This window comes from Pelophylax lessonae (genome assembly GCF_965119305.1).
Source record: "Pelophylax lessonae genome assembly, chromosome: 4".
Taxonomy (NCBI): domain Eukaryota; kingdom Metazoa; phylum Chordata; class Amphibia; order Anura; family Ranidae; genus Pelophylax; species Pelophylax lessonae.
Window position 1 is genome coordinate 209,927,701 of NC_138771.1, and position 12,168 is coordinate 209,939,868.

The window sequence follows — 12,168 nt, forward strand, 5'->3', positions numbered from 1 at the left end:
AACATTGAACTCAAAATTAAAATAGTGACCACTGATAGTGCACGCAACATGATTGCAGCGGCCAGGCAGCTCCCGTTCGAGCATATGCCTTGCATTGCACACAGCCTCCACCGAGCCATCACAGTTTCTCTCCAAAACAGCCCGTTTGATGGCGCCTTGGCAAAATGCAGGAAGTTAGTGGGTCATTTCAAGCATAGCCCTGCTAACGCAGCCGAGCTTGAACAGCAGCAAGTCAAACATCTTCAAAAGAAAGAGTCACTCGTACAGGAGGTGTCTACTAGGTGGAACAGCACCCTAGAAATGATAAAGCATGTTCAGAGAAATCAAGAACCATTGAGAGATGCACTGGCCCTACATGCAGGCAACATCAACATGCCAACTGCAGCTGAATTTGATAAACTGAAGAGGTTGGAGACTGTGCTGGAACACTGCAGGTAATTTATTGATACTCTTATTATTATTATATTTGTCTCTCAGTCAAAGTAAGGTTGTGTCAAAAGTGGGGACGTCTGTGTGTGTGTGTGTGTGTGTGTGTGTAACATTTTTATAATAGAGTGGATTTATGTTGTTCTGATGTGTCTTGACTGTGTGTGTGTGTGTGTGTGTGTGTGACATTTATAATAGAGTGGATTTAAGTTCTGATGTGTGTGTGTGTGTGTGTGTGTCATTTATAATAGAGTGGATTTATGTTCTGATGTGTGTGTGTGTGTGTGTGTGTGTGTGTGTGTGTGTGTACAGTATGGGGACAAAATATAATAGAAATGTCTGAAATCCTTGTTTTTGTGGGGACATTTGTTGGTCCAGTTAAACAGCTTATAAATCATACAGAATGAGTTGTATTGAAAATGTAAAAATGCAGAAAGTTTTCTGTGATGGTTAGGTTTGTGTGTGTGTGTGTGTGTGTGTGTGTGTGTGTGTGTGTGTGTGTGTGTGTGTGTGTGTGTGTGTGTGTGTGTGTGTGTGTGTGTGTGTGTGTGTGTGTGTGTGTGTGTGTGTGTGTGTGTGTGTGTGTGTGTGTGTGTGTGTGCGCGTGCGTGTGTTAAGAGTGAGAGATTGAAAGTGAGTGAGAGATTCATTATGTCTAACTAAAGTGCTTTTCTCTATTATTCCAGGTATGTGAGTGAACTTTTAGGAGGAGAGAAATTTGTTTCTTGCTCAGTTGTGCTGCCCGCGTTGTGTCATCTATCACGTGTGATGGAGGTCTCAGAAGATGACCCAGCCTACATGATTAAGTTTAAGGAAACTTTCACAACTGACATGGACAAACGGAAGGAAAAAACCAACACCACATGGCTGAGGGTTGCATCAGCACTGGACCCTAGGTTTAAGGACCTCAAATGTCTGAGCAGGGCTGACAGAGCTGAGGTGTGGAGTTCAGTCTGTGCCTTGCTCCAGAGGGAGGGGCTTGCACAGCCAGATAAACCAGTGACAACTGAACCACCTAAGAAGATAACATGTCTCATGTCTGTGCCAGAATCTTCATCTGATGATGATGAAGAGGACTGTATTGAGAAATGTGTGGAGCGCTACAAGGCAGAGCCCTCTATTGGCATAGAGGACTGTCCTCTGCAGTGGTGGTCCAATCATGAAGGGGCACACAGTGAGATAGCCTACCTTGCACGCATATACTTATCAACACCTGCCACATCCGTACCTTGTGAAAGATTGTTTTCACTCTCAGGACATGTTGTTCAGAAAAAGCGAGCTGCCCTGTCATCTGAAAATGTAAACAGGCTCGTCTGTTTGAGCAACTGGCTCAGTGCAAAGAAAGAGAAATAATCTGTGAGGAACCTGTGGGTTTTTTATATTCTTTTTCCCACCTGTTTGATAGACATGAACACGTTCTTTGTAAAACATGTCAATGTTCTTTATGCTCTGTTTAGGGTGATTTCAGTAATAATAAATGTACATTTAGGTTAGCATGTTTACAAGAAGTGAGCTGCCCTATCGTGCAAAAATGTAAATAGGTTTGTGTAAGTAAATTGAGTAAAGAAAGAGAAGTAATGGGAACCGTTTATTTCTATGTTGTTGTTTTTTCATGTGTATAATAGACATGAACAAGTTCTTTGATAAACATATGACTTTTGATACTATGGTCCCTTTGATAGATGTCCAGTCCTCATCCTATGTTAAGTATGGTTTCACTAATAATAAACATGCATTTGCATAAAGCGTCTATTTGTCCACTCCCATGTTGATTAATGTATTCAAAACTTGAAAAGTATTAATTTAAGGTACATTTAGAACTGATACAAATGTGCGATTAATCGCGAGTTAACTCATGACAATCATGCGATTAATCGCGATTAAATATTTTAATCGATTGACAGCCCTAATATATATATATATATATATATATATATATATATATATATATATATATATATATATATATATATATATACATTATATATTATATTATATATTATATAATAAAATTATATTATTGATTAGATTATAATTCATGCGTTCGTGTTTCAAATTTATCACATCTGGGATGTCTACTAGAGTCTTGTTTTGGTCAGGTTTAAGTCAGTAATTACTAAGAATTGTAGGCCTATAATACATAACGCCAAATTTCCATGCAAAAAATGATACCGCTTTTGGTACATAATTCCTGACATAATCATACCGCCAGGGAGGTTAACATAGCATGCCACTTAAATGCATATATCATATACACCATTCAGCCATAACTTTATGATCACCCACCTAATACTGAACAGGTCCCCTTTGTGTGGCCAAAAGAGCTTTTTTGTCGCCAAAACAGCCCTGACCCTTAGAGGCATGGACACCACTAGACCTCTGAAGAAATGCTGTGTTATCTGGCACCAAGCCATTAGTAGCAGATTGTTTAGGTCTTGTAAGTTGTAAGGTAGAGGCTCCTTGGATCAGAGTTAATTTTCCAGAAAATCTCACAGATGCTCAATTGGATTGAGATCTGGAGAAATTGGAGGCCAAGTCAACACATCAATATATTGCTGTGTTCCTCAAACCATTCTTGAACCATTTTTGCAGTGTGGTAGGGAGCATTAGCCTGATGAAAGAGGTCACTGCCATCAGGGAATACCATTTCCATGAAAGGGTGTACTTGGCCCCCATCAATTTTGGGTGCCCAAAGCACCAAAGTATCACACTGCCTCTGCTGGTTTGCCTGGCTTGCCTTCTTCCCAAACTGCACCTTAGAGCCATGTCTTTCCCAGGTAAGTGATGCACATGCATCGGGTCATCTACATATTGTAAAAGATAACATGATTCATCAGACCAGGCCTCTTTCTTCCATTGCTCTGTGGTCTAGTTCTAATGCGCATATGCCCTCTATTGGCCTTCTTGGGCATGGACAGCAGCATAGACCCCTAGACTGGACCTCGGCTTTACAGACCCATTTACAACTGGTCTGCGGCTACACAGCCCCATCTACAACAAACTGTGATGTCATTTTTTTCTGCTTTCAGCACATCAGCTTCAGGGACAATATGCTTACTTGCTGCCTAATATATCCCACCAGCTTTCAGATGCAGCAAGATAATGAATGTTATTCACAAATCTTTAAAGTGGAACAATGGCAAACATTCTTTTTCATTTTGGATAGAGTAAGGAAGGGTTATAATTAGGGTTGAGCAGAAACCTAGATGTCCGTGTTCGACGGGTTCGGCCGAACTTTAAAAAAAAGTCCGGGTCCGTGTCCCGGACTTTTACCGAACTTTTCCCGGACACCGAACCCCATTGAAGTCAATGGGGACCCGAACTTTAAGGCACTAAAATGGCTCTAAAACACCAAAGGAAAGGGCTAGAGTGCTGCAAATGGCAGCAAAACGTAATTAAGAGCATGGCAAGTGCTCTGCAAACAAATGTGGATAGGGAAATAACTTAAAACAACAAAAAAAAACAGAAAAATAAAACAATGTTCTTCTTCATCTCTGAAGGACGAGGCCCATATGTAGTAGGAGGGAGGTTGAGGTGGTGGTGGATGTGGCGGTGACATAGGCGTGCGCACAGGGTGTGCTGGGTGTGCCTGGGCACACCCTAATCACCTAGGGCACATAGCATTGCCAGTGAGGAGATGGGAAAGATCTCCCTGGGACCTGCTCTGCTCTATTTCTCCTTGCCTACAGGTACATGGCCCCGATACATTACTCTCCCTGCTGGCAAACACATGCATGTGTATTTCAACTTTGGGGTGCACACCTTAATGCAATAGGCTGCGCACACCTATGGGCGGTGTAGGTGGAAGCGGCGGTGGAGGAGGACCAGGGCCGGATTAACAGCATCATGGGCTTGGTGCTGAGGATTTTGAAGGGCCTTAGGGCCGTGCCTTGCCATGCACCCAGAGGAGGAAGGGTGCAGCCATGCATGCCTAATTCAACATGGGATGCTGTCTCTGAAGCCCATAAACACATCCATGCATCGCCAACTGTCCCTCCTTGTCCGGCCTTCACGCTGTGTGGGGAGGTTCTGAGGGTGCTGCCTGGGGAAGCGAGCATAGAAGCCAGACTTCTGTGTTTACAAGTGACAGAAGAGCGGTAACAGTGAATATGGCCAACCCGGGGCCTATATAAAAGGTAGGGGCCTGGAGCTGCAGCTCCAATAGCCCCTACATTAATCTGGCCCTGAGGAGGAGGACGAGGTAGCCAACACTGCTTCTTTTCACAAATTTTAAATGAGGGTACACCCCAAAAGAGTGAGAAAGAGCAAAAATGGAACAATGGGTGGGTAAGGTCGGTATCCATTGCTATTCTGCATAAGGTACGGAAAAGTCCCGTGGGATCCATGCCTGGTTCATTTTAATGAACGTGAGCTTGTCCACATTGTCTCTGGACAGGCGGCTGCGCTTGTCTGTTATAACGCCCCCAGCCGTGCTAAATACCCGTTCAGATAATACACTGGCTGCAGGGCACGCCAGCACCTCCAAGGCGTAAAGGGCAAGCTCAGGCCATGTGCCCAATTTGGAGACCCAGAAGTTGAAGGGGGCAGACCCGTCATTCACTACATGTAGGCGTGTGCACACATACTGCTCCACCATGTTGGTAAAATGCTGCCTCCTGCTAAGACGTTCCATCTGAGCTGCTGGTGCTGCTGTTTGTTGTGGCGTGCTGACAAAGCTTTTCCACATTTCGGCCATGCTAACCCTGCCTTCTGAGGTGCTGGCGGTGCCCTGGTTGCGTTGGCGACCTCCTCCTCCTCCTCCTCTGCCTTGTGCTTCCACTGTGGCCCCGCTGTCAGATGGGAATGCCAGCAGCATGGCGTCTACCAGCGTGCGCTTGTACTCGCGCATCTTGCGATCGCGCTCCAGTGAGTGAATTAAGGACGGTACGTTGTCCTTGTAACGGGGATCCAGCAGCGTGGCCACCCAGTAATCAGCACAAGTTAGAATGTGGGCAACTCGGCGGTCGTTGTGGAGACACTGCAGCATGTAATCGCTCATGTGTGCCAGGCTGCCCAGAGGCAACGAAAGGCTGTCCTCTGTGGGAGGTGTATGGTCCGTGTCCTCTGTATCCCCCCAGCCACGCACCAGTGATGGCCATGAGCTGGCCTGGGTGCCACCCTGCTGTGAACATGGTTCCATCTCCTCCTCCAGCTCCTCCTCCTCCTCATCCTCCTCATCCTCCAGAACTGTGCCCCTGCTGGACAATTGCGTCCCTGGCGTTTGCGTGTGCAGGAACCCACCCTCGGAGCCCCTTGCGAATGACTGCCCTGAAAGCCTTGGAAATGTTACCTCTTCATCCTCCTCCTCCTCCTCATCCTGTGCCACATCCTCTTCCATCATCGCCCGAATTGTTTTTTCAAGGAGGCATAGAAGTGGGATAGTTAAGCTGAGAACGGCGTCATTGCCACTGGCCATGTTGGTGGAGTACTCAAAACAGCGCAACAAGGCACACAGGTCTCGCATGGAGGCCCAGTTATTGGTGGTGAAGTGGTGCTGTTCCGCAGAGCGACTCACGCGTGCGTGCTGCAGCTGAAACTCCACTATGGCCTGCTGCTGCTCGCACAGTCTTTCCAGCATGTGCAAGGTGGAGTTCCACCTTGTGGGCACGTCACATATGAGGCAGTGAGCGGGAAGGCCGAAGTTACGCTGCAGCGCTGCCAGGCGAGCAGCAGCAGGGTGAGAACGCCGAAAGTGCGCACAAACGGCCCGCACTTTCTGCAGCAGCTCTGACATATCGGGGTAGTTTTTAAGGAACCTCTGCACCACCAAATTCAGCACATGCGCCAGGCAAGGGATGTGCGTCAAACCGGCTAGGCCCAGAGCTGCTATGAGATTTCGCCCGTTATCGCACACCACCAGGCCGGGCTTGAGGCTCGCTGGCAGCAACCACTCATTTGTCTGCTGTTCCATGCTCCTCCACAACTCCTGCGCGGTGTGTGGTTTGTCCCCCAAACAGGCAAGTTGTAAAACTGCCTGCTGTCGTTTACCCCTGGCCGTGCTGAAGTTGGTGGTGAAGGTGTTACGCTGTCCGGATGAGGAGGCGGTAGAGGATGAGGAAGCGGAGTAGGAGGAGTTAGGAACAGGAGGCAAACTGAAGCGCCCTGCAATCCTCGGTGGTGGAAGGACATGCGCCAAATTGCTATCCGCCTCAGGCCCATCCGCCACTGCATTTACCCAGTGTGCCGTTAGGGAGATATAACGCCCCTGACCGTGCTTACTGGTCCACGTATCCGTAGTTAGGTGGACCTTGGCACAGATGGCGTTGCGCAGTGCACACCTGATTTTTTCCCCCACTTGGTTGTGCAGGGAAGGGATGGCTTGCCTGGAAAAGTAGTGGCGGCTGGGCACGACGTACTGTGGGACAGCCACCGACATAAGGTTTTTAAAACTGTGCGTCTCCACCAGACGGAATGACAGCATTTCAAAGGCCAATAATTTTGAAATGCTGGCATTCAGGGCCAGGGATCGCGGGTGGGTAGGGGGGTACTTCCTCTTCCTCTCAAGTGTTTGGGAGATGGAAAGCTGAACGCTTCCACGGGACATTGTGGAGATGGTTGTTGGTGACCCAGGTGGTGGTGTTGCTGACAGATCGTCTGTTTGCGGGGTGGCAGGTGCCGGTATCACTACAGATGTGGCTGGAGCGGCCGAGACTGCAGCAGAAGAGGAAGCAGGATGAGCCAGAGACGTTTCTTGGTTTTGAAGGTGTGTACTCCACTGCAGCTCGTGCTTTGCACTTAGATGCCTGATCATGCAGGTTGTGCTCAGGTTGAGAAGGTTCATGCCTCGCTTCAAGCTCTGATTGCACAGGGTGCAAACCACTCGTGTCCTGTCATCAGCACATTTTCTAAAGAACTTCCACGCTAGAGAACTCCTTTGAGCTGACTTTGGTGCGCTCGTTCCCTTGCTGCGTTGGGCAGTAGCGGGCGTAGTGTCTAGGGCACGGCCGCTCCGCTTCTGCACCCTGCTCCCTCTTCTGCTGTGCTGGTGGCTCTGTGCGACCACCGCCTCTTCCTCCAAACTACTCAGTTCACCTGCATGACGTTCATTCCATGTGGGGTCGAGGACCTCATCGTCCTCCACATCATCTTCCACCCAGTCTTCACCCCTGCCCTCCTTGTCGGTCTCCACAATGCTGAACGCCGCAGCAGTTGGCACCTGCGTTTCGTCATCATCGGAGACGTGCTGCGATGATCCTTGCATGTACTCATCTTGAGAAATAAGTGGTTGGGCATCGCTGCACTCAATCTCTTCCACTTCTGGGGCAGGGCTAGGTGGATGGCCCTGGGAAACCCTGCTGACAGAGTCCTCAAAAAGAATAAGAGACTGCTGTATGGCTTGGGGCTCAGACTGCTGGCCTGATTTGCAAGGGGGTGAGGTGAAAGACGGTTGGACATTGGCTGCAGGTGCCAACTCTGACCTTTCTGCAGTAGACTGGGTGGGAGACAATGTGAAGGAACTGGAGGCACTGTCAGCAGCAAACCAATCTACTATCGCCTCAACTTGTTCTGGCCTCATCACTTCTAGGGGCGTTTGATGCCCTACCAAATACTGATGCAGGTTCTGTCGCCTACTCACACTTGAGGAAGGTGTTTCACTTGTGCGTGTAGCTGGCACAGATCGACCATGTCCTCTCCTTGCAACAGGAGCTCTACCAGCAGCACCACGACCCAGGCCACGGCCCTTATTTGACGGTCTCCTCATATTTCTGTAATTTAAGATCTTGCCCTAGAAAGGTTTTTATTGAATAGCGGAATAGAAAATATGATCCAAAAAAAGTGTATGTATATCACACGTACACAACCACACTAGGCCCCAATTACTATTGTTTGTACCCCTAAAAGGCTAGGAGTAGGGGGAGTATGGAACAGGCAGCACCCTCAAACCTTCAGAAGTATGAGATGAACCCCAACAACTTGGAAAGGTGGATCTCTCTCACACGTACCAACACAGACTATCCCCCAATTTAACTGATCCCCAGAGGTTTTTGATTAAATAGCGGAATAGGAAATATGATCAAAAAAAGTGTATGTATCTCGCACGTACACAACCACACTAGGCCCCAATTACTATTGTTTGTACCCCTAAAAGGCTAGGAGTAGGGGGAGTATGGAACAGGCAGCACCCTCAAACCTTCAGAAGTATGAGATGAACCCCAACAACTTGGAAAGGTGGATCTCTCTCACACGTACCAACACAGACTATCCCCCAATTTAACTGATCCCCAAAGGTTTTTGATTAAATAGCGGAATAGAAAATATGATCCCAAAAAAGTGTATGTATATCACACGTACACAACCACACTAGGCCCCAATTACTATTGTTTGTACCCCTAAAAGGCTAGGAGTAGGGGGAGTATGGAACAGGCAGCACCCTCAAACCTTCAGAAGTATGAGATGAACCCCAACAACTTGGAAAGGTGGATCTCTCTCACACGTACCAACACAGACTATCCCCCAATTTAACTGATCCCCAGAGGTTTTTGATTAAATAGCGGAATAGAAAATATGATCCCAAAAAAGTGTATGTATATCACACGTACACAACCACACTAGGCCCCAATTACTATTGTTTGTACCCCTAAAAGGCTAGGAGTAGGGGGAGTATGGAACAGGCAGCACCCTCAAACCTTCAGAAGTATGAGATGAACCCCAACAACTTGGAAAGGTGGATCTCTCTCACACGTACCAACACAGACTATCCCCCAATTTAACTGATCCCCAGAGGTTTTTGATTAAATAGCGGAATAGAAAATATGATCCCAAAAAAGTGTATGTATATCACACGTACACAACCACACTAGGCCCCAATTACTATTGTTTGTACCCCTAAAAGGCTAGGAGTAGGGGGAGTATGGAACAGGCAGCACCCTCAAACCTTCAGAAGTATGAGATGAACCCCAACAACTTGGAAAGGTGGATCTCTCTCACACGTACCAACACAGACTATCCCCCAATTTAACTGATCCCCAGAGGTTTTTGATTAAATAGCGGAATAGAAAATATGATCCCAAAAAAGTGTATGTATATCACACGTACACAACCACACTAGGCCCCAATTACTATTGTTTGTACCCCTAAAAGGCTAGGAGTAGGGGGAGTATGGAACAGGCAGCACCCTCAAACCTTCAGAAGTATGAGATGAACCCCAACAACTTGGAAAGGTGGATCTCTCTCACACGTACCAACACAGACTATCCCCCAATTTAACTGATCCCCAGAGGTTTTTGATTAAATAGCGGAATAGAAAATATGATCCCAAAAAAGTGTATGTATATCACACGTACACAACCACACTAGGCCCCAGTTACTATTGTTTGTACCCCTAAAAGGCTAGGAGTAGGGGGAGTATGGAACAGGCAGCACCCTCAAACCTTCAGAAGTATGAGATGAACCCCAACAACTTGGAAAGGTGGATCTCTCTCACACGTACCAACACAGACTATCCCCCAATTTAACTGATCCCCAAAGGTTTTTGATTAAATAGCGGAATAGAAAATATGATCCCAAAAAAGTGTATGTATATCACACGTACACAACCACACTAGGCCCCAATTACTATTGTTTGTACCCCTAAAAGGCTAGGAGTAGGGGGAGTATGGAACAGGCAGCACCCTCAAACCTTCAGAAGTATGAGATGAACCCCAACAACTTGGAAAGGTGGATCTCTCTCACACGTACCAACACAGACTATCCCCCAATTTAACTGATCCCCAAAGGTTTTTGATTAAATAGCGGAATAGAAAATATGATCCCAAAAAAGTGTATGTATATCACACGTACACAACCACACTAGGCCCCAATTACTATTGTTTGTACCCCTAAAAGGCTAGGAGTAGGGGGAGTATGGAACAGGCAGCACCCTCAAACCTTCAGAAGTATGAGATGAACCCCAACAACTTGGAAAGGTGGATCTCTCTCACACGTACCAACACAGACTATCCCCCAATTTAACTGATCCCCAGAGGTTTTTGATTAAATAGCGGAATAGAAAATATGATCCCAAAAAAGTGTATGTATATCACACGTACACAACCACACTAGGCCCCAATTACTATTGTTTGTACCCCTAAAAGGCTAGGAGTAGGGGGAGTATGGAACAGGCAGCACCCTCAAACCTTCAGAAGTATGAGATGAACCCCAACAACTTGGAAAGGTGGATCTCTCTCACACGTACCAACACAGACTATCCCCCAATTTAACTGATCCCCAAAGGTTTTTGATTAAATAGCGGAATAGAAAATATGATCCCAAAAAAGTGTATGTATATCACACGTACACAACCACACTAGGCCCCAATTACTATTGTTTGTACCCCTAAAAGGCTAGGAGTAGGGGGAGTATGGAACAGGCAGCACCCTCAAACCTTCAGAAGTATGAGATGAACCCCAACAACTTGGAAAGGTGGATCTCTCTCACACGTACCAACACAGACTATCCCCCAATTTAACTGATCCCCAAAGGTTTTTGATTAAATAGCGGAATAGAAAATATGATCCCAAAAAAGTGTATGTATATCACACGTACACAACCACACTAGGCCCCAATTACTATTGTTTGTACCCCTAAAAGGCTAGGAGTAGGGGGAGTATGGAACAGGCAGCACCCTCAAACCTTCAGAAGTATGAGATGAACCCCAACAACTTGGAAAGGTGGATCTCTCTCACACGTACCAACACAGACTATCCCCCAATTTAACTGATCCCCAAAGGTTTTTGATTAAATAGCGGAATAGAAAATATGATCCCAAAAAAGTGTATGTATATCACACGTACACAACCACACTAGGCCCCAATTACTATTGTTTGTACCCCTAAAAGGCTAGGAGTAGGGGGAGTATGGAACAGGCAGCACCCTCAAACCTTCAGAAGTATGAGATGAACCCCAACAACTTGGAAAGGTGGATCTCTCTCACACGTACCAACACAGACTATCCCCCAATTTAACTGATCCCCAAAGGTTTTTGATTAAATAGCGGAATAGAAAATATGATCCCAAAAAAGTGTATGTATATCACACGTACACAACCACACTAGGCCCCAATTACTATTGTTTGTACCCCTAAAAGGCTAGGAGTAGGGGGAGTATGGAACAGGCAGCACCCTCAAACCTTCAGAAGTATGAGATGAACCCCAACAACTTGGAAAGGTGGATCTCTCTCACACGTACCAACACAGACTATCCCCCAATTTAACTGATCCCCAGAGGTTTTTGATTAAATAGCGGAATAGAAAATATGATCCCAAAAAAGTGTATGTATATCACACGTACACAACCACACTAGGCCCCAATTACTATTGTTTGTACCCCTAAAAGGCTAGGAGTAGGGGGAGTATGGAACAGGCAGCACCCTCAAACCTTCAGAAGTATGAGATGAACCCCAACAACTTGGAAAGGTGGATCTCTCTCACACGTACCAACACAGACTATCCCCCAATTTAACTGATCCCCAAAGGTTTTTGATTAAATAGCGGAATAGAAAATATGATCCCAAAAAAGTGTATGTATATCACACGTACACAACCACACTAGGCCCCAATTACTATTGTTTGTACCCCTAAAAGGCTAGGAGTAGGGGGAGTATGGAACAGGCAGCACCCTCAAACCTTCAGAAGTATGAGATGAACCCCAACAACTTGGAAAGGTGGATCTCTCTCACACGTACCAACACAGACTATCCCCCAATTTAACTGATCCCCAAAGGTTTTTGATTAAATAGCGGAATAGAAAATATGATCCCAAAAA